The 25580-nt window shown below is 40.1% G+C and overlaps 1 protein-coding gene across 1 annotated transcript in view; it reads right to left on the bottom strand.

The window, feature by feature from the left end:
- Nucleotides 1-25580, bottom strand: part of LOC26531876 (uncharacterized) — a 97878-nt gene that overhangs the window by 9982 nt on the left and 62316 nt on the right. Inside the window, exon 5 of the mRNA XM_032439742.2 lies at nt 8323-8387. The gene's annotated coding sequence lies outside the window, so the exon portion shown is untranslated. The remainder of the gene's footprint in view (nt 1-8322; nt 8388-25580) is intronic.

Genomic DNA, 25580 nt, shown 5'->3' on the forward strand with positions numbered 1-25580 from the left:
TTCTTCCATTTTCTTAAAGTCGATAAATATCGATTTTGAGGCACGGATGTTTAAGCACAACTCAAATTTTATAAGATATGAAAACTCATTTCTAATGTAAGCACCTTGCGTTTTGGTGTATGCACTCAAACAAAAAAATGTTACTCTGATTATTTCATTAAGATCGGTCTTTAAATACCGAAGCTAAGGCTAAGCTGCATTTCAAAGAGTCATCGTTTAGTCGAACACGCCCGACACGACCCTTGTTTTTTTTTCACCCGGGTATCTGTTCATATCCCATTTGAGTACAAGTACATGTGCTGCTGCCGCACATTTCCATATTGTGACTCTCAATTCAAATGATGACAAAATTGTGCAAAAAATGAAAATGTGGTAAAAACTCGTCATAGATTATGGTAGCTGTTTAAGCAGCGAAACTTTTACACAAAAAACAAAAAAAAAAGACTCAATGACAAAAGAGAATTATGTACAAGTATATCATAAATTTAACAGCGACTGCAATCGCTGTCAGTGATTTTAAATGTTTAACAATTAACAAACAATGCGGTCAAAAGACATGAAACGGGCGTCGGTCGTTGAATATTTGGTTGTTGGCCGACAACGGCCGCCAAAATGCAAATTGAAAACTGCACAAAATGTCGCAATATAAATTGCGCAAACTGTGACCCGCCCCAAAACCGTCCCAGACCAGCCGACCCATAGCCAGCCATCAAACAGAATATATATTGTTAATACAAATGTTTGGGCGAGTCAGCTCGTTGTCTTGTATCTGTAGCTGTATCTGCATATGTATCTGTATCTGTATCTGTGTCGGTATTTGTATCTGTAGCATTTGCATCTGCGATTGCAACTGTATTTGTAAATGTATTTGTGTGCGTATTTTGTACATACAAGCGGGTCGCGTCTCATGCAAATGTGACGGAAGTACATGTCAATGGAAAAATGTTTAATATTGTCAGCGAAGTTGCAAGTAAAATTCACAAAATACCAAAAAGTACGCAAGCATTTGAGATACACCCACTGCTAACAATTACGTTACGTTTTTCGCGTGCAGCTGCACGACTTACGTTTTGCTCGTTTAAGTTAAAAAGCATCAGAAAGGGCATTATTTATTAAGTATTTATTTGCGAGTTGATTGCATACGGTATGCTTTGTTCCGTTTTCAGCAATGGGAATTCCAGCAGAGAGTTTTCAATCAAATCTGCGTCACGTAACGCATTTACGGCATTGCCTGTCTTACGCTAGTTTACGACATTCATATTTTTTTACAAGTTCGCCAATAGAGAACCTATACGTCGTTAATCTGCGTCACGACTTCACTCGCATTATGTCACAACGTAAATTTCATTACGTTACGAGTTAACTCGTAGCACACATTGCCCATCTTAGTCTTAATAAACTTTTCGAAATTTTAATCGTGTTATATTACGTTTCTCTATTACGTAATTGCCCACGTTGTGATAATTGAACATTATGCTTAAACTTGAAGTGTGTTTTATTAAAATGCACTTTATAAGTCTACATGTATCTTTGTTAAATAATTTAGTTACGTCAATGCTTAGGTTTGTTATACTAACTAGCTGAGGAGCTGCGGGACCAAATGCGCCTGACCGACCGACAGACCTCAAGGGGCAGCACATCAATCAGCATCATCAAAGCTACAGCTTTAACATCGGCATCTGCATTTCACAAGCTTCGCAGCTTGCCTGTTTTGCTCATCCTGCAACCTGGCAAGAGCGACTGCCAGCTTATTATGGCAATTTACAGATGGCACACCAAAACACAACAAACACAACACACAGACACAGACACACACATTGTATATGATGACTCGCCAACGAGCTGGGCAACGAATTGAGAAACAATTTTACGAAAAGCAAATCAACGTTTAGCCCCAGCTAAAACGAGTAAAATAAAACAAGAAAGAAGGGCTATCCTTGGCACACCGCAGATGAAATACCCTTCTAGATATATGACTTCAAAGCGACTATTACGAAAGCATTATTGGCGATCGATTGTTGCTATAGTAGCCAGCAGATATACTCTTGACAGACTTGGCTGTTGGTACTGAATGAGAATGTATATTTTCTACCAAAGCCCAAATACCCTGTACAAGGGTATATAAAGCTAGAAAACAAAAAACTTGCGGCACGTTGTCTATAAATGCGACACGAAATGTTTAGCTTTGGCTTTAGCTGCATGCCACTGAAATCAGCGCAGCGAACATGCAGCTAACTAACTGCAAGACATGTCTCCCCTCTCTCTCTCTGTCTCTCTCTCTCAGTCTCTAGACGCCCGTTTCTTTTTATGTGGTTGTGCCTGTGGTTCACTGTGTGGTTGCGCTGTGTGCTGCCTAGTCCTATAGTGTTATCGTGGGCACAAGGCAGTTAATGTGGTTGTTGCTGCTGCTGTTGTAGTCGCAGATTTTTGCGTGTTTGATTTTCTTGTCACGTTTCTGCTAACAACATAAGGAAGCAGTCAAAAGCTGACTGCCATCCCCAAAGCGGCAGTCACTCAGCGCTGGTTGCAGCTAGAGTCAGAAGCGGCCACAGAAGCCGAGGTAAATGCAGATGCAGATGCGGAGGCTGCACGAGCAAGTTGCAATCGGGAGACGGGTTCTTGGAGTTGTCAACAGCATTTGAATGACATGCAGAGAGAGAGAGAGAGAGAGAGAGAGAGAGGCAGAGAGACAAAGGGAAACAGAGACAGGCAGAACGTAAACGTAAAGCGGCGTATCTGCAAGTTCGTCCCGCTGTCAGTCACTTCGCTGACTTTGATTGCAATGCGCCAAGGATGCTGCATGACAGACAGTGCAGCAGTAGCAGGAGCAGCGGCAACGTCAACGTCCACATTGGTGGCATCGTGCAGCGCTTCAACGCACATTGCCGAAATTGTCAAGACGTTGAAGACGAACAACTTGGCAACCCTGAAAGACAGTCGAATAGACAGACAGATAGACAGACAGGCTGACGGCTTAGAGTAGAGAGATTTTCGTTGCAGCAACTGCTGTAGCTCAACTTATTGCCGAGAGATCCTGTAAATTGTGGCACATCAATTTCTGATAGAAGACAAGCGCATGGCAATACCCCCCGCGCCGCCCCCACAATCGCTTAATGGGGCGGCAAAGAGTCAACAGTTTGGTGCTAAGCTGCCATTTTCCACTGCGCATTGGTTAAGGTTCAAATTGAATGTCTTTTGAAGCGAATTAATGCAAAACCAATGCGTGTTCAATACATTGACGCAAGCCAATGACGTAAGAATTGTAGGCTTTTTAATGATGTACGCAAGCGAATGCTTCTCATGATCTCACCTGCGAACTTTAATATATATAAATAAATACTAAACACTTTTTTTTTTAATTGCGTTACATTGTTACTTAGAACCTTTGAACACAATATAAATGAAAATCTCAAAGCTGTCAGTTGCAGCTAAACAAAACAGGCAAATTATTTCTCGGTTAAGATGTGCGACTCACTCGATTCTCTCCAGATTACAACTTGAACATTCCGAAAATATAAACTGACAATGGTTAAGGCTCAATTAAGTGCGCCAAAGAATTGGAAAAAAATATATATTATTATGAATAGTTTATGTTGTTCCCAGAGTAAAGTTGGTAGTTTTACATACTTTTGCGTTCTAAAAAGTTTTACCAAATTGCTGGAAAAAAAATACATCTACATATACATATTCGACATTGTTTAGATGTTTTCGTATACCCTATTGTACATTGGGCTGCTGGGTATATTGTCCATGAACAAACTCAAAGGAAACATCAAAAGCTGGCTAAGAAGAAGAACACAGCCTTTACATAATGCGAGTGTATGCAGGCACATGTATGTCTGCATGTATGCAAACATGTTTGTATTGGTATGCTGGTACATTGTAGGCTGCCGCCATGGGTGGCCATTTTGTTTGGCTACAGCTGCCGGCACAGTTGGCTATTTGACATTGGTGCTCTCCTTTTTGTATGTACCCTGTACTCTCAGAGTGGCTTCAAGTAAAGTATCGTACAGTACGGGCGGCATAAATTAGGTATGCAGTTTGTTAAACTGAGTCTGTGCGCCTGCATAAGTCTAAGTAAATATCACTTATCGAGCACTAGCTGCAAATATATGACTCATATTTTGCAAATTAAAAAAATAATAATTATATTCAAAGCAAAGCGGAAGCCTGATTACAGGATATTATAAAATCATGAACTTCTAACTAGAGCAGAGCGCAGCTTTTTCAAGAATTTTAATTTTGGAAAAAACATGAAAAGAAGCAACGCTTGAAAAAAGATCTGGACACAAAGCGTGGCTCGGCATCACCACAGGCCCAACAAACCAACCACCACCCACATTGTGCTCTGCGATTTGCATGTGAAATTTATGCTTTTGATGGTCGTCGGCGTCGACGTCGGCGTCGGCGTCGGCGTTAGCGTCGTCCTCGTCGCTGTTGCAGTCGCACTGCATGTTAATGAAAGGCAACTGCAGATGCAACACTGTGCTCGCTGCAAGCGGCTGCCGTGGCACGGCCGAGTTGTCATGAGCTGCTAAGGCAGCAGCCGCCAGCCGCCAGCCGCCAGCAACAGCAGCAGCATCAACGCAGAGCAGCGCATTTTGCATGCCTGTATGAATATTGGAAATGCGAGCAGTTCAAGGATTGTCGCTGTTCGCCGACATCGTGAGCTTAGATTCTCTGCAGATTGTGCTGCGGCAGTCATTTGTTGGTTAGCTGTTGGCCAGGTAACCCAAATGAAATCCAACAAAAACAGCAGCAGCAACAAATGCCACGGCCTAGGGCCAAATGTGGCACATGAGCGAGCAATGTGCATTGCTAGACTAAGTACATACATACACAAACACACACACATGCATTTTTATGTTTATATAAATACACGGAAAAAGCCAAGGGAGCTGTGTGCTGCATGTACTTGCCACAATAAGAGCCATAGCAACATTGGCAAGCGTCAAAAGAGTTTGTGTTCTGAGAAGCGCATAGAAAGGACTGCACCAGCTCAGAAGACTAACAAAGACTGTGAGAGAGCAACAAAAAAAAAAGGGGAGGGAAGAAAAAAACACAAACAAAAAGCGTAGGTTAATTAAAAGCTGCATGAAATTTAATTAAATGCGAGTCCTTAGAAGTTGAAATTAATTGGTTTGAGTACAGCGCGAGAAGAATGCGTTTAACTACAACTGTTTAAGGGAAATATGAAAAAATAATGTTTATTACATTTGTGAACTTAGCCTGCGTTTGGTTTGAGAGAACTTATACACATGCACACTTACATAGAGGCATATACATAAGTAGTAGGAGTTTTTCAATTGCGAGTCACTTTTGAAATCGAATAGTTCTTATTAACTATAGTAGGAACCTATTTACAGTATTGATAGTAGCGGCTGCCCCGCCTCCATAATCGGTATGCTTTATTTATGCGCCTCTCACCCACACACACACACACACACGCACACATTATATATACATATGTATATACTTCTACAAGGTATCCAGTGCGCGCTAATTGCCTCAAGTGACATGGGGAAATGTAATAACGGTCTGAAGCCTAATACCAGTCGTCCGTCCGGTGCTCTAGACTTTGATTCGCATTAACGTCAAGTCAATTAACAATGTTTGATAGGTTCGGCCAATGACCAGGGCAGGCTAGGCCAAGTCAGGGCAGGCTAAGACCCTGCCACCCCCATGGCGTCCATTGCTGGCTGCACAAGACTTGTTGCCTTTCACTTGGCGTTTTGCTGCTTTGGCTGTTGTGGCAAGTTGCTTGTTGCAAGTTGCAAATGTAACTGGCTCGGCTGGCTGGCTGGCAAGCAAGCAAGCAGTCATTCATCAGGTTACTACGTTCGGCGCCCGACAGCCATCCAATTAAGCTATAAAAATCTTAATTTAATTATTTGCCACACGAACAAAGCCAGAACACACATTCAACACACACTCACACGCGCACACAACATTTGCCATTCACATTTGCAGTCGCATTCGCAGTCGTAGTCGCAGTCGCATTCACATTCGTATTTGATGCAGTGCACCAATGTCGTCGACAGCGGAGCAGGCGACGGAGACGTGTACGACGATTTATGGTGGCCAGTTTTTCTTCATTTGATGGTGGCACGCGGAACAGGGAGCGGGCTTGGGGGGCTGGCGGGTTGGCGGGCATACAAGCGGCATGCATTTTTCATGAATTAGTTCATATAAAAGTCAAATGCACAAAACGTACGCTTGCAACTTTGCAGCCAGTAAGGGGCAGGCGCAGCCAGGAATCAGTAGAATTTTTGACTATGGACGAAGAGTTAACTCGAGCGAGGGGTAGTTGTTTAAGGGGCTGCGGCTGCTGTTCTGGCGACGGCAGCACATAAACAGATTTGTGGCCGCAAAACAAAACATGCCAAAAAATAAACCTTAACTAGGAAAATGTAAAGCAAGCGACAGGCAGATACCCTGTTGAGGTTCAAGATGGAAATATCGGGCTGAGATATAGCTCATGGTTCACTTTTGTGCCGCCCATTTTATGCAGCCATGAAAAATGGTTAAGAAAGTGTATTATGATTTTGTGTAAGTGTATGCAACAGTCAAATGGTGCATTTCCGACCCCATAAAGTATAAATAGCCTTGATTAAGCTAGGGACTTTAAGTTTGACACGTAGGTCCTTATATTGCCCACGCAGATTAATTTTATTCAACGTATTGAAAGTTTCGATAAGTATCGATTTTCTGATAGTGTCTCTTGCATGTACTTGTACACAGAATATTATCCTATTAATAGTGCAGGGTATAAGGGCATACGTTGCCATTTATGTTCCTTTTTGGTGATTTAAAAGGAGTTTGCTGTATAGGACATTTGCTCCAAATTCGCATAGCTAAGTATGCGAGGTTGTGCGTCTCTCTTGTTGATTTTCGCTGCATAATTAATGAAATCAAAGCACTTGGCGGCGCTTCAGCTCCTCCGCCTACGCAATCTCCAATCTGCTTTAACTTCAAGTCCAGAGACTGAGTCCAACTTCACATTCGCTTCTGTTTCTGACTATTGCTCTCTGGCTCTGGCTCTGGCTTTTTTGATGTGTATTGTGGGTCGGGCAGATAAATTAGATGCATGAGAGGCCGAGGCCAGAGATAATACGCCCGATTATGCGAAAGCGTGCCGACCTCTACGGTCTCTTGGCCGTTTCCAACATGGCCAACGGAATCAAAATCAAAATTAAAGGCAACGGCAACGGCAATAGCTTCCATGCGAGGAATGCAGTCGAAAGCTCTTTCAGGGGGAGGCGCTGCCTCAGCTCAAGGCCCAGTCAGCAGGATAAAACGAGTCTTTTCATCTTGAAATTGTTGTTGCTGTTGTTGATGTTGTTGATGCTTTTCTTGTTTTCATGGCTGCTGGTGTGGGTTGGGTCTGGGCGCTTGATAGAGAAGCGGCAACAGAAAGAGGGGCGGGAAAAATAGAGCATAAGAGAGAGAGAGAGAGAGATGGTTGCGAAGTGGAGTTGGTTGGCTTAACGTGCTGGCAAAATGACCAAGAGGAACAAAAAAGCAACAAAAATAACAACAACAATTGGAACGGCACATTGAACAGGTTAAAATATAATAAGTCCATAGGCTCCAAAGTGTGTGTGTGTGTGTGTGTGCGTGTGTGTGTCGACTTTTTTTTCTTATTGAACACTGAAACTGGCAAGCAACAAAAAGAACAGTTATTTATTTTCAATAGAAAATGGCTGAAGCAGCTGAAAAGCAGCATAAGAAAAAACAGCTGAAAATAGGCAAAACGTGAGAATAAGCTAAGCAAATTAAATGGCAATGGATTTGGGAAATGTTAAAGAAAGAAACAAAATACAAATCCACTAAAAGAGCCGAAACAGAAAATTGTTAACAGGCCTTCTTTGGTTCTAGTTGGCAGAATCAAAAAATTGAAATTGACAAAAAAAAAAAAAAAAATCAAAATAATGAACATATTTATTTGTAAAGAACACTTTAGAGGTTATAAGTAAAACAACTCTACGATGGCATTTTGATTACTTGCGAGATTTCGAATATTTAAAAAGAATCAACTAACTTACTCTTTTAATACAAAAAGAGCTAATGCGAAGTAACAACAATGACGCCAACAACAATGCCTAGCTTAAATAAATTATAGTGCCCTCCACAAGTGCTCGAAAGATTGTTTCTAATAAGAAGTCATACTTTTGAACATTTTTATGGAGAACGGCATATTTATGGGTTATAATACTGAGGTATTTAAGCTTGGCATGTTTAAGCTACCTCGGCTTTCTTCTACTTTATTAATTAAATCCCCAAACTGAATGGAAATGGAAAATATAAAATATAGCTTCTTACCTTACAATTGCACTTCACAGATGCCGATTGTTCACAGAAGACGTCTGTTGCTGCTGTTTTCTTTGCTGCAAAGAGAACAGAAAAGGCAAAAATACAAGTGGTTAGGTTTAAGAAATACCTTTTTTCTTTCGTTCTTAAAGTCGTCGTCAGACAACAACACACAATTTAACATTATAAAATAATCATGTGTACTCCAGTCGAGAGTAGCCGACTAGGTGTTACCCTGCTTCAAGTGTCGCTCTGCCGTAGCAACTTTTCGAACATATTTTTATAGGTTACAGGCTGAGACATTAAAGCAGTTTAATATTCTTGATATGTGTATACTCCAGGAGAATCAACATATCAACTTTGATGTCATTAATTCTTAAATTCTATGAGATGTGTTGGGAAAGCCTTGCTGATAAATCGACAGTTATCAATGTTACGAAATTGAGCGATAGTAAAAAAGAAATGCTTTTATTCTTCAAATTTCACGTCTTCAGCCTATAATCCTCAAGATTGAGACGAACAGACAGACAAACAAATATGGCCGGGTATCTCTGCTCAAGGCCGTTATAGCCTTTTTTCTTACCCATATTCAGTGGCTAAAGGATATAAAAAGTAAACAAGAGAAACAAAATGGAATAGAAAAAATGTACTCTAAGGTCGGCTTTTGGCTTTAGCTTTACCTCAAAGCTCATTAATTTTATTTGGCTTTTGCGGTGGCTACTGGGAAGCTGCTGTTGCCAAGCTTCAAGTGTGCGACTCTAAAAATTGAAAAAAGGGAGATATACAGCACAGTCGCACAGACACACACACACACACGCACACACGCAGACACACACACACATGCAGACACACACACAATGTGTTTCAGTTGGCTATTTGCATGCAAAAAGCCAAAGTCAAGTGGCAACAGGCCACCGAGGCCGGAGCTAAGCCCAGTTCCAATCGCAGTCCCAATCCCAAGCGCTGGCCCACAGCTTTGGTCTGCAACACTCGACACGAGTCAGGCGCAGAGCCAGCTCCATGGCCCGACAGCAGTTGCCAGTTGCCAGGTGAGAAAACAGAAATGCGGTTCAAGGTTTTTGGGTGTGTGTCGTCGAGGGTGTTTGTGTGTGTGCGTGTGTGTGTGCTGCGGGCGCAAAAGTGAAAGTGAATTATTAAAAACAATTGCAATTGGCGCTGATAAGTGCACTCACTGGCTCGCCGAACGGGGTTGAAGGAGCTGCTGGTTGCCGTTGTGTGGTTGTAAGCCCCCAACCAGGCCATGCTCGAGTGCTTTTTGTGTTTGTCGCCATTGCACGCTTCAAACGGGCGGTGCCCCACACAAAAAACTGGCACAAGCCGCATGCCGAATGTCAATAACTGGCCTTATTAAAGGCCGAAATCGGCTATTGTGTGACAGCGGGTATTCGTTTGATAAAGTACGGGGCGCATTTGATATTGATAAGAGCTTTTAATTGACAGAGAAAAATTCTGAATATAATATTAATATATTCAATTTTAAGATGAGTTTTTACAAAATTCCTTCTGCACTTAAAGAAAATTGGTGCATTGTAGTAAAATTTGTTGTTCACATTCCGAATTTGCTTTCAAAGATCTGTACAAATCGGTACAAAAAGGAGACCATAGGTTGGATGGATAAAAGTTTAAGCTAAGTCCGATTAGCTTCAATATCATAGTTGTCTGAAATATTTTGCAACACTGAACGAAACATATACAGTCCCTGCAAAAATATTCTTCACTATTGAAAGCACAACCATATTTTTTTAAGGATTTATTGATATTGTATACACTTTAGGACAAATATCTGATGTGGACTTTAAGGTTATGCGTTTTGTCAAATTGACATTTATTGATTTGTTATTTGACCAGACAACAAGCATGTACATATTGTATTATTTATTGTGGTACAAAAGTATCGAAGAAATTAAAATAAATTCGTATTTTCAGCAAATTCTCAAGTCCTTTTTGTGGTTTGCCTTTGCTTTTCTTGGCCAACTGAGCTGAACGATTTTGTTTTTGATTAATGTCTGTGCCAAGTGCAGCTGTAGTTCAGCAGCTTTCAGTTCTGCCATAGCCAGAGCTGCCCGCCCCGTTCCAATAATCCGGCATAGAATTACGATATGCATGCACAAGGCCCCGTTTCTAGAGCCAACAGCTCCCAATCCCAATCCCACTTCCGTTCCCGTTCCCGTTCCCGTTCCAGTTCTCAATGCATGCAAATGTCAGTCAGATGGGGACTGTAAATTGCTTGAATGAGGATGCGGATGCTCAGTTTCAGTGTTGGTGAGTGTCGAGTGTTGACTGTGGCTCGGCACTCGACATTGCTCATACGCAGCGTTTGCCTCAAGCCAAATGAAGTTACTTGCGGTTGCTGTTTTAGTTTTTAAACAGTTTTTTACTGCTGCTGCTGCAGTTGTTGATGCTGCTGTCAGACATCGTTTTTATATACATATGTGTGCGAGAGAGACTTGATTTATGTCGCTTTATTTCATTTTAATTGAAAAACTTGCAAACTGAGCGACCAAAGCCAAGTGGAATTTACGCCCAGCCAACGCACAAAAGAACAAATATAATTAAAATGGCATTTAAAATGTTTTTGGCTACCGGCAGTAGCAACAGCAACAGCAACAGCAGCAACAGCAACAGCAACAGTTACAATAGCAGCAGCAAAAGCAAATATGCAAGCTCCAAATATATGTATTGGTATAAAAAAGTAAATAAATTACTAAACAAAAGCACAAATGTAAATAAAATGACTTTATTAAAAAGCTGGGCGCACCAACAACAACACGAAAGGAAAGAGAGAGAGAGAGAGAGAGAGAGAGATAGAGTGCGAGAGGAGCAAGCGAGTGAGAGAGAGAGAGAGAAAAGGATAGGCGTGTTTATAAACTTTCAGTGTGCAAATAATAAAGACATTCGCAAGCCCCATGGCTGGGCTGAGCGGGGCGTAGTAGGTAAAAGTAAATCTGTCTGACAGTGCAACAACCGACCCACAGCTAACCAAAATAAAGGCAGCAACATGCGCCCTTTTCACCCTTCTCCCACAGCGCCTAGCCATGGTCGACCTTTTTTTATGCCATGACAAATGCAAATGACGCACGCGAAGCTGCTTTTGGCTTTGCCAACGAGTAGAATAAAAAAAATACTATTCAAAATATATGATAAATAAATCTATGCAAAATTATTGTGTGTGTGCACAGTGGTACCAAAACATCGCGCAACTAACAACAGCTGCAGCTGTAGACACGACAGCGAAGAGCAAACATCAGATATAAGTAGTATGCAAAGATTGAGGCAAATGCGAGACACAAATTTTAGCAGAGCAGACAGTTGGTGACGGCGTTGCCAGACTGTTGCATTCTTATCTCTATTGTGTATACATTAAATAAAATTAGAAGCAGTTTTACATGAATGCGACAGCTGCTTAGCTATGCATACCCTGTTAAACTCGCACGAGTTGTCCTTAAGCATGCCGTCTACGAGATTATAAGAGAGTTATAAAACAACGTATTCTTGTTGCAAAAACAGGTGAAGTTTTTAAGGGTCTGTTTATTTTCACTGTGCGGTATACTCTACCACTTATTGCGTGGTATTTTATAGTCGTGCAGTCTGCTTAACAGTTCCTCTTATTTGGTTGCAACTTACGACCCGTTTCGACACAACTTACAAATACACTGCTACAAAATGCCGAGCCGGCAAACAGACACAAACACTTGGCATTACCACAGCGCTGCGGCAACAACAGCAACAACAACAACAACAACGCCAGCAGCAGCAGCAGCAGCAGCAGCAACGGCAGCAGCAGAAAAAACTGCCGCCAACAACGTAAATCATGCGACCAGCATAAAATGGTAACAGCAACAACAAGAACTAACCCGACAACCAGCACGAAAAACGCCAACGCAAAACGGTAACAGCAACAACAACAACAACAACAACAACAACAACAACAACAACAACAACGAAAGACACAGCAGCAACAGCAACAACAGCTGCAACAGCAATAGCAACAGCAACAATAGCAACAACTGCAGCAGCGGCAACAATAACAGTCAACGCTAACAAAAAAGTGAAATTAAATAACAATAACAAGGTTAGCTGTGTTTTTATGTTGCTGCTGCTGCTGTTGCGATAACGTCGCCAATATGCGATGTTTGCCCAGCGAGTGCAACTGCAACAACAACGACAAGAAAATATTTCGAATGTGCAGCCGCAAATTGAGTGTTTTTATTGCATTAACATAAATAAATTAGAATGCCAACGCGCGCGCCCGCTCATGTTGCTGACTCACTAGTTGGACAGCAGCAGCAGCAGCAGCAGCAGCAACCAGCAACCAGCAGCAGCAGCAGCAGTAACAACATGCAAAAGTTGGACCGGCAGCAGAAGCAGCAACAACAGCTGACGCGTGTTGGCTGTCAAGGCAGTGTGTGTAGGTGTGTTTCTGTGTGTATTTCTCCCTTATTCTCCCCCCGCGCTGCAACCGGCAACGCAACTTGCAACGTCAGCAACATGTGCATATTGCCGCCAACGCCTGTGAGACAAATGTGTTGCTGTTGCTACTGCTGCTGCTGTCACAACGTTGCTTCGTAGCACGTATGCTGCATGTTGCTGCTGCGTGTCCTTCGCAACACAGCAACAAGAGCACGTTGCCACGTGTGGCCATCAAGTGATTTGCTGGCAAATCATAAGCAAATTCTATATGTTAACCTTTGGGCTAAAGATTTAGCTGCCATTGCCATTAGCCAGGGGCTGTCAAAAATGTGACTGCTTAAACCGTTTAACAGGTAAGTCAATGTTAACTGGAAGCGGACCACAAAGTTAAAAGTCAAAGTCATGTGTTGCCGACGTCGAGTCGTTATGTTTGATATGCCTGCGAATATCGCATTGACAGCCGTTGACTGCCTTTGGCTGTGGTCTGCTGTTAGGGTTTCGCCTGGAAATTGTTCGCCTTTGTGGGTAACTGTCAACAACAGGAACAGCAACAGCAGCAGCAGCAGCAGCAGCAGCAGCAGCAGTAGCAGCAGCAGCAAAGACAATGGCAACTATAATGGCAAAAACTTGCGTCAGCGGCCTGTAGCGCTGGCCAGCGTTGTCAGAGAGTGTCAATAAAATGAAATTAAAAACTTTAAATAACAGTGAGCGAACCGGACCGGCCAAGACAATTTAATCAAGCAACTGCAAATGAATGCCCCAAGCAACAGCTCAGAGAGCCCCCACAGAACAGAGACCGGAGAACAGAGAACGAAGGCCTCTTCGCAGCACAAAGATGAGAATTCAAGACCAAGAAGACGCCCTGGCGCCAGAGCGTAAGCGCACATTTGCATGCCGGCAACAACAGCAACAGCGAAACAATCAAAAAGTTTTTAAAACAAATTAAAAGTTGACAGCAGGCGGCTGCGACGGCAGCGTCGGCGGCATCGTCAAAAGGGGCAACTAAACTGCAACGGCCTCTCGGAGTGACTGGCAAATTTATGATGCGGTCAAGTGCAATGCACTCAAGTGGTTAAGCGTGAGGGAACGGGGGGGATTGGGGGTGGCTTTCACGGGTTGCGGATTATACGTAGCGGACGCTATGTGTTACCAACTTTATTAGCCCAAAATGTCAAACAAGAACTGAACCGTTTTATGGCCCAAGGTGTCGTTGACTCATTTGGCTGCCTTTTCACCTAAAGCCGCAACATCAGTAGCCGACAATAACGAAGGCAAATGACAGCTCGGATTAATGTCAAGCTGACTGCCAGCCACGCCAGAGACATACAAGCAAACAAAGCGCTTAAATGTTTCAATTAATTACAAATTGTGCAAAAATGCGTTTGAAGTATTTGCTTTTATGTGTTTAACCAGGAAATGATATTAAAGGTTCGCTTAATACGATCACATTTCATAAAATTGAGTGCTCTTATTCTCATTCTCGCTCTGATACCTTTTAATTTCTTAAACCATTTTATATATTTTTAAAGCAAACAGTTTTGCAAGCTCGTAAAAAGGTCTTAAGTGAGCTCTCTTGTTTAAGCGCTCGGAATTAATAATAATTCGAGTTCTCATTCTCGCTCGCATTGTCATTTATTTATATTTAAAAATAAGTTAACGCAACTTTCACTTGACACAGCAAGCAGCTGGGCAAACACGTGAAAGCTTTTAAGTGAGCCTTCATCTATAAGATAAACACATTAAAGCTCCTCCTTAAACGAATTGATTTCATAAAACAACTCACAAAAATGCTGAAAGCTGAAAATGGATTGATGAGCAGCATTCAAAGTAGATTTGATGCCAAAGATCGCATACTGTATATTTGTGTTTATTGAATACGCTGAAAGCTTGCGACACTGACTGAAACTTTTGGAGCAACTGTTGGTCAACTGCTGTGATGCGAAAGGCTCAAAAATCGATGGGAGTCTGGTGCAAAGGAAAAGTTGCAGGATGAAGAATCAATGCAATTGCAACAGTAACTGCAACTGTTCAATTGAAATTGGAATTAAACTTAAATCGAATACATGACAAACGATGCACGAATGGGCGAATGGGTGAATGGGCGTGCCGCTGCCCACCTGAAGGGGCATTATATTCGGGATGGAGCGTTGCCCAAAATCTCCAGTGAGAATTGTGCAAAATAAAAAGCGATGCGGCAACGAGTTGCAAAATTTCTTGGTTAAGTCAAGGTTATATGCCATGGTTCAATTATCTCCACATTTGGGGCTCGTTTCAGTGTACCATGTACTATTTGCTCTCGTATTTTTTGCGCTTAATGGATAATGCGAGTCGGAGCTGGGCTCTTTGGCAAAGGTTAAAGCCAAATTAGAAAACAAAGTCTTATGCTTGAGTGCACAGGCAAGATACTTTGGTCTAGAGTTGAGCCCCCTTTGCATTGCTCAAGTATGCAGCAATCATCATGATGATGCTTTTGCTGCTGCTGCTGCTGCTGCTGATGATGATGATGCTGATGATGATGAGCATGTTGATAAGTGTGCTCGCTTTGGATGGCCAATGGCCACACTTCAAATGTAATTAGAGTGCAGCCAAATGCATCCGAAAAAGAACGTTGCAAAAGAATTGAAGGGCGTCCGCTTTTCAAGTCCTCTGCCAAGTGGCGTTTGGTTTTCTTGTAGTTGTTTTTCATGTTGTACTTTTAGTTTTTGATGTCTGCCGTGAACTTGGCAGAGAGCTCATACATACATACAAAATAACACCCAACAGCATCAACTGAACTAACTTTAAAGGCGTTCGTTAGAAGACATTGGACATGAATTTCGTGAATTTATTAAAACTCTGATAAATACTCGATGGCGTATCTAACTATTGGATTATTCTACGAAATTGATTTGGCCAAATGAGCCTTAGGGGTTTTTTTGTAAACAATAAACTTAAGCAGAAATATAGAAAAAAAGGTTTTCTCAATCAATTTGGGCCCATCTTTCCTTGAAAAGTAATATGATAAAGTTACCTAAAATTGTAAGAACTCTTACACATAGCTTACGCTCAATGCTTGTACTTTTGCAAAAGCCGTTGGATAAAGTGGTTCAAATCGCATTCTGCAAGGATTTATCAGGATAGCGTTAAGTCCAATAAATAAAGAAAAAATTACTATGGACTACGAATTCGTACATGTTATGTGGACACAGTTGACTACTCTCATGCGTTAGATATTTCGTGACAATATTTTTCCCATGCAGGAATCAAACTGAAAGTTAAGACATGAGGAAAACAGATGAGAGGCTGGGGTATAGAAAAAATTTAATTTAAATGTCAACGTTTCCTCCATTATTTTCTTAAAATATCTCTGACAATTAGTTAAGTGAGAAAAAAATATGTCAGCTCGCTTTCAATGAAAATATTTACACATATTAATACAAAATGTAAAGTTCCTGAAGCTCTTAAAACTGAGCTGGTCAAAGATTTGCAAACTGCTCATCATGAATATTAATGGCTTAACTTTGCTTTCGCTGCAAAAATGACAAACGCCCACGCATGACACACACACAAGCACACACACACTCTCGCACACACATCATTCGCATGCATTTCAAGTTGCTGTTGGTGTCAATTGTATAAGAGACAAAGCGCACAATATGCCGAAACAAAGCTAAATATATAAAAAAGACATGAAAGTCATGTGTACAAAAACAGAGTCCATTGATTTTTCTTGCGAAATCCAGATAAATGTAGGTTTGAGGCTGCTGTCTCTTTGTTTAGTTTTCATTTCAAGTTGAATTTTTTAAACAATTAATCAAATAGTTTGTGTTCAGTTTTAGTTCAGCTCAGCTCAGCTTCAACTTCAACTTCAGCTACGGTCATTCAACGCTTTTGCTCGGAAGAAAGTCTTTTGGCCAATGCCAGCGCAAATGATCATCGATCAGCGGCATCAGCGACCGATCCAACAATCTTTTGTCTTTTGGCCGGGCTGCTGGCCAATGCTAACGGGTTTTGATGAGTCCGGTCAAAATGGCTTAAAATGGCAAAGTTTTTCGCCTCACTAAATCGTTGTCGTTTATACTTTCGCATAACCTGACCAAAATTGAAAAAAGCCAGAGCGTATTCAACTTTCGCTCTTCTGTGTGAGACAACAACAACAGCAACAACAACAACGGCCACATGATATCCACATAGTGTCAAAGTTTTTGAGTTCATTCCACTTTGCCACGCAGTGGTCAGACATCGGGGAACACGCTGTTAATTGCTAATCAAAAAACAAATAAAAGTGCACGACTCGGAAGCGCCCGGCTTGGACGGGCCAAGCGACGAGCATATGAAATTCCTTTTTGAATTTTTACACAAAAAGACAAAAGGAAAGAGGCACACACAGTATGATGATGCATTCTGTATTAACTATTGATTTTACAGTCCAAATTAAATGTAATTTTCAGGCTCGGCTACCAAATTTGATATTTCTCCTATTTTACACAAAACATGCCCCATATGATGGTATGAAAAATATTCGCCTTGCCTTGCATAAGGCTTGCAGATCTTTTAGAGTTTCCGTATGTCTGGAAGTTTTGCTTTCCGTTTAGACCATATATGTATATTAATAGTATTATTTGCATTATTTTTGTTGAATTATATTAAAGACATAATCCATCCGGTTTTGTGTCTGAGTAAATTAAGCTCTTTGGTCATCCAATGCTTGACATCTTACCTGCTGGGATTTAGTGCAGGCAAACATTTCTGCTCATTTTATTAAAATTAACTTTAAGTGTAAGCTGATAACATTTGCCCAACAGTTGCAGGCAAAAGCTGAATTGAATAGCTGGCGGTGACGTTTATTGCCAAATATTTCATGAGTATCTTAAGCCCAGTGCAGTTCTCCTTAAGCTATGTCATGTCTTCAATGTCAACATTTATGATAGGACTTTGAACAGTTCAAGCAGGGTCTGGCACGAAAAACCCTCGAGCAGCACTAAGCCAGCCAAGTAAATCTAACGAATCCGTTTGCAAGTTTTGCTCAGGCTCAAAAACCCACAGAGCATGTCAAGTTTTGCAGCTGCACTTGAAAGTTTTCAACTGAACTGAACTTTCACAAGACTGGCCAGAGCCATGAGTATCAACTACCAACACCAAACTACCCACTGGCAACTGGCAACTGGCAGGTTGCAACTGACACCTGAGAAAATATGTTGCATCTATCCTCACTTTAATCCACATATGCAGATAGGCGTACCAGACTTTTGGTTTTGCTTTTGGCCTGGCCAATGGGTCATTTAACTATGGTCAATGTGTCTGCGCCATCTCCTTTCTCCCACGGCATTAAGCTACTTGGCCTGTTGCCCGCAAATTGTTACACACAAGCACACGCACACTCGCATTCACAGAAGCTGTGGCTACGCATCGCCTGGCAAGTTCAAGTTTAACTAAACGCTACGCTGTAAAAGTCGCCTGCGAAACGCGTCAGCCATTGGCATTTGAAAATAAAAATAAAAATAAGAAACAATAACAAAACGGCGATTGGTAAGCCGAAGCTTAAATGCCCTTGCAAATGTTGATATGAGTTTAATAATATGTGAGGGGAATTGTGAATTGCTAAGCCCGGCCAAGATATCGTAAAGAACAACAAAGAATATATAAACAAAAATTTAACTTTCGATCGATCGATATTGTAGCTATTAGCCTATATGTAGGGCGCATGATAAATCTCGTAAAATCAAAGTTTCATAAACTAAAGTCGTCACATATAGAACCAAAAAACAAAGCTATGCAAATTGAATATCGCTACAGGCAGTTGCGACGCAGCAAGAATATATATGAATTAGCTTCTTGAAAGCGTTACACATTCGTTAACAAAACTATAATACTCTCAGTTAGAGTATAACAACACAAAACTAACTTTGGCAACGTGTCAAGCCGGTTTCTTGCTCCGCACTCAGCGGCACATGGCCGACACGCCGGTCAGCATATTTGAGTCGACGCACGATCCAATCCGGTCTGGGCTTGAGAGAAAAAAAAAAGTAGAGAAAAAAGTCCATTGAAACTATAACAAGGCGACGGACAGGCAGTGGCAACTGGTGAAACTGCAGCTAGATAATTGAATGCCAAACATATTTACAGCTACTAAATGCGAGCGCCCGCATCCGAGTGTATTCTGATTTGCATCCAGAATAACCTTGTCCCCAATTGGAAAGCTCTATCCGCATGTGGAGTTCAAATCTTGCGTGAACCGTGGAAATGACTAACAAGTTGAACACAGAGGAAGCACAAATGTGGCAAGACGAGACGAATGAATGCATGAATAAAACGAAACCAATGAACAAAATAAAAAACAAAATAAATAACTAAAGCAAACATTAATAACAATTTGTGTTTTGCTTTTGTGTCTGTGAATGTATCTGTATCTGCATCTGTAGCTGTAGCTGTATTTGTATCTGTTTCTTTCTGCTTGGCATAGACAACGGCTGACCGGCAGTTGCTGCTATTTCATATTAATAAATAAATATGGTAACAGTTCATATATCATCATCATCACCATCATCATCATTATAATCAACATTGATTATGCTTTGCGTGCAGAGTTTTCATAATCAATCAATTGATTGAAGACGTTGAAACAGATGCTTAAATGGGGCAACGTTAGGCGGCGCACCAACGGGCACAACAGTTAGTCAATGCAACAATACACACATACACACACATACAGAGACACACACACACACACACACAGTCACACACACATGCATAACAGTAAATGCAACGGCAGTAAAGAACTTATTTAGCTTTGACTCTGCCCCTGGAAATCAATACACAATATTCACACAACATTTTATATACAAACCTTTAATAATAACAATCTTTAAATGCTTTAAAGGCCTGGTAACTTGATATTTTTGAATTTATTTTAAGGATTCCAAATATTTTAATTATCGACCATAATCAACTCAAGTTTACTGAAAGTATTAATAAGATAAAAGGACAAATTGTCGTTCGTCTCTTAATTAATAAATCTATAATTATCGTTCGTTTGGCATTAAGTATTAATCATTTATAAAAGTTGCAGCTCAGCTTAAATAATTAAAGTCTTTAAGCAATATTTCGAGTTTTGACTGTACTGAGATTTGTTGAACTTTATAAAGTTAATTGTTATACATTGAGGTTGATTATAAAAACGAATATTTATGTTAAGCGTTGCCCACAAATAGCTTGTAAATTGTTTTCCCAAAGGGTTTCCAATCGCAATGCTCGAACTCTGTCGATATCCTGAGCTGCTATAAGTAATAGCTCTTCACTAAGGGCTTATCGATATTAAAGTAAAAATCAGATGCACATTCATCTGTTTATCGACAAGACACGACACGTAATTCAATAAGCAGATTAACGGCAATCAAGCCGATCAGTCATGACTCATTTACATTAGCCGCCACTTGGGAATTCGTATTTACATTTTTGTGGAGTTGCGTTTGGTTTCTGTTTCGTTTTCGAACCGGTTTTTTGTATACCCTGTTAAAGGGTATTATAATCTGAACAGGAATTTTGCAACGCCTGAAAAAAGACAGCTCCGTTTCAAGAAATTATGTACTTAGGTTCAGTTTGTATGCGCCCTTGCAGTTTCAAGACTTTCTTTTGCATACTTTGCATAGGTCCATCTTTCTTTTGTAGGCAGTAAATAGATTGGAACCGATCGGATCGGATCACTATATTATATAACTGCCATAGAACTGGTCGGCTGAAAATTAAGTCCTTTCAATTTTTCTGAACATTTTGACCAAACATTATATAAACGTGCCTTTTTCATGGTCCTCGAATGTGATTCAAATCTTATCAACATCGCAATACCATATCATGTAGCTCTATAAGAAGAATTGGTTGAAAAATGATTTAGTTTTTTGATAAGACTTTGGTTTTTAAGACTAAAGATAGCAATTACGAGCTTTGCTATAACTCTAGCATGTATCGGTTTACTATAACATATGGCTCCCATGGGAATAATCGGTCTGAAATAAACCTTTCTTATGCACGCACTTTGAAGCCATATTCCGGAAAAGGGTATTTTCATCGCTGGCGTTTCAAATCGCAGCGCATAAATCAGAAGCAGCGGGCGACATTTGCATATTTATGAGTGCGATCCGGTAACATGCGCCCCCGTTCAGTGAGAGCGATCAAACGTTAAATGTGTTAATTTATTTCGATTAATTGCTAATTTAACCAAAAATACACATAAGCAACAACAGCGGCAACAGCAAAATGTATAAATAAAATAAATGTCGCATGGCAATTTCCGCAAATCGTTTAGCGATTACTCATACGCAACGTTAACCAGACCAAAGCTGTAATGGGAATTACTGGAGCCGCAATGGCCCCAAAGGTCGAGCAACTTTCATGCCATAAATCATGCAATTCTAAAACTGGAGCTTTTGTTGCTGTTGCTGTTGTTGTTGCCGCTGCTGCTGCTGCTGCTTTTTTAATTGAGCGCGTCTGGCTGCTAATTAGTTTGATACATGTACGTACAAAAGTCAACGTTCAATTGAATTGCATTCAACGCATTTTAGCTCGATTCAATTCAATTCAATAAAATATAATTGCTATTCCTTTTGTTGCATGCGCTATGATTTATTATTTGTGCAAAGGCATTGCATAAGTTGCCACTTGAGGCGTGGCAAAGTGTGGGAAACACAGATCTCTCAACCAAGTCAATTTCCCAACCCATCCCACTTGTAACATATTCGATTGTGAAATAGCCGGAAACACTTGCACATGCCGAAAATATTCAAATGTTTATGTGGCTCGTTAAGCGAACGGCCAAAGCGCAACAGTCCGGCCAACAAATTGTTGACACATTTTTTCACAAAAAAAAAAAGATATATAGATATATATACAAATTAAAACTAGCAACAGCAGAAAACTCCGCGTTGAAAGTGAAGGTGGCGTTGGCGCGCTCAGCCATGTGGATAGACCATATACGAGACCGTGGCTATGCTGATATGATAATCGCATATTATGGCGTGTTTATGCAAATTCCTTACAGCTTTTCATACACAAACACACATATACGCATACACGTGCACATACACATTCCAGACATTGAAGCTTAAAGAAAGATCGTCCAGTTAAGAGATTGTTTTGGTCTGTGGGGATTGTAAAGCTTTGTAAGTTCATCAACATAAAGTTGGGTAAGATGCATTTGTTTGAAATTATGTTGAATATAAGTCCAAAATATTGCTAAGCATTTCAAAAATTGAAAGCTAATTGATTGAAACTGAAGCAGATTGAATGAAAATTTAAAACAGCTGGGTGACAACAAAATATTGAAATGAAAAATACTAAAAAAAATAAGGCTAATTATATATCTTAAGCAACTGATGCATGACTCATATTTGAATCAAGTCTTGAAGTGAGAGTGTGGGCGGACTTAATATGGAAATCGAAAGGCTGTTGGAAAGTAAAGTCCATACAGAAAGAACAACTGAATGTTGTTAAAAGCAATCGGATTGAAATACAAATGTCAGTAAAAAGGGAAAAAGTTTTCAAATAAAAAGGTCGTTTTTAAAAAAATAAAATGAAATAGAATCATAGCCGAAAGAAACGAATTTTATTTTTATTTTTTTTTTTGATTATTTGATTATATATAAATTCGATACCTTTCCCAATTTGGCATCTACCAAATATGTTTAGATAAATTGGCATTTGGTAAGGAAGTCAACAGTAATTTTGGGTCGTGTTCTTCTCAAAATTTTATTTAACGGTTTGTTTTGGGAATAGGCACGGTTGTTTTAGAGGCAACCTTAGCTTTCTGACAGATTCGGCTTATACCAAATAATAATATGGAATTTGTCAGCTGATCTTTGAACAAAAGTTCGGTTGTGTATATATGTATGTATATGAAATATGACTGTGAATGGCATGCTCTAAACATTTTTGGGCCCATTTCCATGCTTCGTCACATTTCCGTTGAATGTTGCGCTTTGAAATCGCGGCCGATGCTTTGAAAATGCTTTTGGGTTGACAACCAAAAAAATTGAAGTCAAGTCATCATTTTGGCCGTTCATCCAAGCCATCCTGCAACCATTTGCCGCTTTTATGCAACTAATCAAAGCAATTGCTTGAGGTTGTTGTCGTCGATGTTGTTGATATTGTTGTTGTTTGTTTGTTTGCTGTTGCGCTCTCAGCATTTTCAACTTTGCTGCCTGCACGGTCTTCAATTTTAACTTTTGATTGCACTGCATTAAATTGATTTTCGACATGTTGGCTGAAGAAGAAAAAACGACTTTGACTTCATCTCCGCTGTATACTTAATACAGTTCCCGCCAACTCCGTGTCATCATTTGGCATCATCTTTGGTAAATTGTTGTTGTTTTTGTTGTTGTTGTTGTTGTTGTTGTTATTATCGCGCATGATTGGCATTTCTTCAGTTTACTTCTTTTTTTTTTGTATTATTTTTTTTGCTTTCAACTACAACATCGCTACCCTGGCGCTCATCAGTTTATTTATTTGCTTTACTGTTTGCTGTTTACTGTGATTACTTCACTTTGGTTCAAAAGCAGCAACAACAACAGCAACAGCAGCAACACCACAGCAACATTAACAACTGCAGTCATTGCTGCTCGTCAGGCAAATGAAAATTGATTTTAGCCATTTTTTCATTTCCGATTTGCAGTTACTGTTATGCCAAAGCTATAGACAAACAATTGAAGTGTAAGCCACAATCGCAGTCGCTGTCGCTGGCGCTGTCACAGTCACAGTCACAGTCACCGTCAGGCGAGTTGCGCATCCGCAGCCAAAATGTGACATATCATTGTCACGGGGCATTGAGGAGGTTGGGAATCGTTTATTGCATAAGCCCCATAACAATGCGGAATGCTGGCCAAGAGCAGAGCAGAAGACAGCGATGACTAGCAAAGCAGCCACAAATATGGTCGATATAAATTTGTGCTCGCATTTCACTTTCATTTGGCTGCGGTTATTTTGGCCAGCTTAGAAATAATCGTTGATGGCAGCCTTTTGGAGCAAGCCAAATACTCAGGCATTCACTTTTTTTTTTGGTCTTTTTTTTATTTGGTGCCAATCTCGCATACATTTGGCACCCATTTTTGGGGATATTCGTTTGTGTTTGGCTTATTCAATGTAATTACAGTTTCAGTTCGCGGCATTCAATTTCGATTTAATCACATTCAGTTTCATTATACATTTCAACATAATTTATAATCCAATGTCTATTGTATTTTATGCGATCTTTTATTTATTTGTTTTCTTTTTTTCTCCCCCTTTCAATTGTTGTTAACCGGTTCTATTGTTTCTAACTAGAGGAAATTGGCGACTAATGTGCAAGTGGTATCAAAATTTGTTTGCGTTATTCGCTTCCCGCTTAAATTGCCAACACGCGTCTATTCATTGGCCCTGTTACTCAACTCCTTTCTCCTAACTCGTCTAAATTGCACATCAATAGACCTCTAATTTGTTAAGTTACCAACAATCACGTTTTCTAAGTTAAACTTTAAAAGAATAAGTCTTCATTTGAGCTCGAGCTGTAAGCTTTGCTGTCAGCATGCCGACGCTTACCCCTTGTAGTTGACAAAGCCAATACACAATTTTATTTGTATTAATCAAATTTAATTTTAATTATTGTCAACACTATACTACAAACTTTGACCAAGAGAATACTTCAATTAAGGCTGCGTAGGGCGTAGATTACCAGTTAGGAAGTCAGGTCAAATTACATATAGATATATTTAGCTTTAGTTTATAGATTCTATATATATAGTATTAATGTTTCTTTAACTTTTCGCAGGGTATATTTTATTTGCTTAATTTATGCTTACAATTGGATTTGCTCAATTGCATTCGTTTTGTTTTTAATTCGATTCCAATTGATAAGTTCAATATGTTCGAGCTCAACGTGTTTTTAATCCATATTCAATCTTTTTTCACCTATATTGGATTCATTGTTTTGAAATTCGTGTCAGATATGTTTTTGGTAAGCTTGCAAGGCGCAGCCTGCCCCATATGCCATGTCCATATTAAGTAAGCACACATGCATGTGCGAATGAACAAGACAAGCATATAATTTAAAACTCGGGCCACAAGCAGTTCAGCAAAGTGGTCGCGACAACAGCGCAACATTCTTTGTCATGACGTGAGGTTTTTTGATACCCATTAACTTTTTGAAATGGGCATACTGAAGCTGGGAAAACTTTGACTCCATAATTAATGGCTGATGTACGATATAAGCCCAGGACAATTAAGCTATCATAAGTAGAAGCAGCCCCAAGCCGATAAATATCGATAGGCATATTTAACAGGATATTACAGGGTATTTACTAATAGAGCACATTAACCTATTATGTTTGCTCAGTTTTCAGTCTTTCATGGCGCAATCTCTCCCTTTTTGATTAAAGGCGAAAAGGTACGAAGTGTTTTGTTCTGCTCAAATTGATATAAAGCAGATCCATACACTGTATTTATGATTGGTTCAAAATTAGAGTTTTTCCATTAAAAATGAAATATTCTTTCAACCAAGTCTTCGCCTTCTGTACCCTTAGATAACATAATAATTAAGTTAAACTAAAATAGTTAGTGTATTCAGACTTCGGCAAGCCGAAGATAATTATTCCTTCATTTACTTTAGTTTTTTTTCTTTGCCTTTTTACAACAGTTTTTCAAAGTTGCAATTTTTTTTTTCTTTTTTGCTGCCGGTGCGGAAATAGCTCGTTGCCGAGGCGCGCTTTGTGTGCGGCCTTTTCAATAGTATTTTTCACACTTGTGAAAATTAAAACTTAACTGAACATTTTGCTCTTGCCGTTTTGTTGTTGTTGTTGTTTTTGTTGTTGTAGCTGCCTTTTATTGTTTTAATTTCA

This window comes from Drosophila virilis, chromosome X, assembly GCF_030788295.1.
Source record: "Drosophila virilis strain 15010-1051.87 chromosome X, Dvir_AGI_RSII-ME, whole genome shotgun sequence".
In the NCBI taxonomy this organism is placed as follows: Eukaryota; Metazoa; Arthropoda; class Insecta; order Diptera; family Drosophilidae; genus Drosophila; species Drosophila virilis.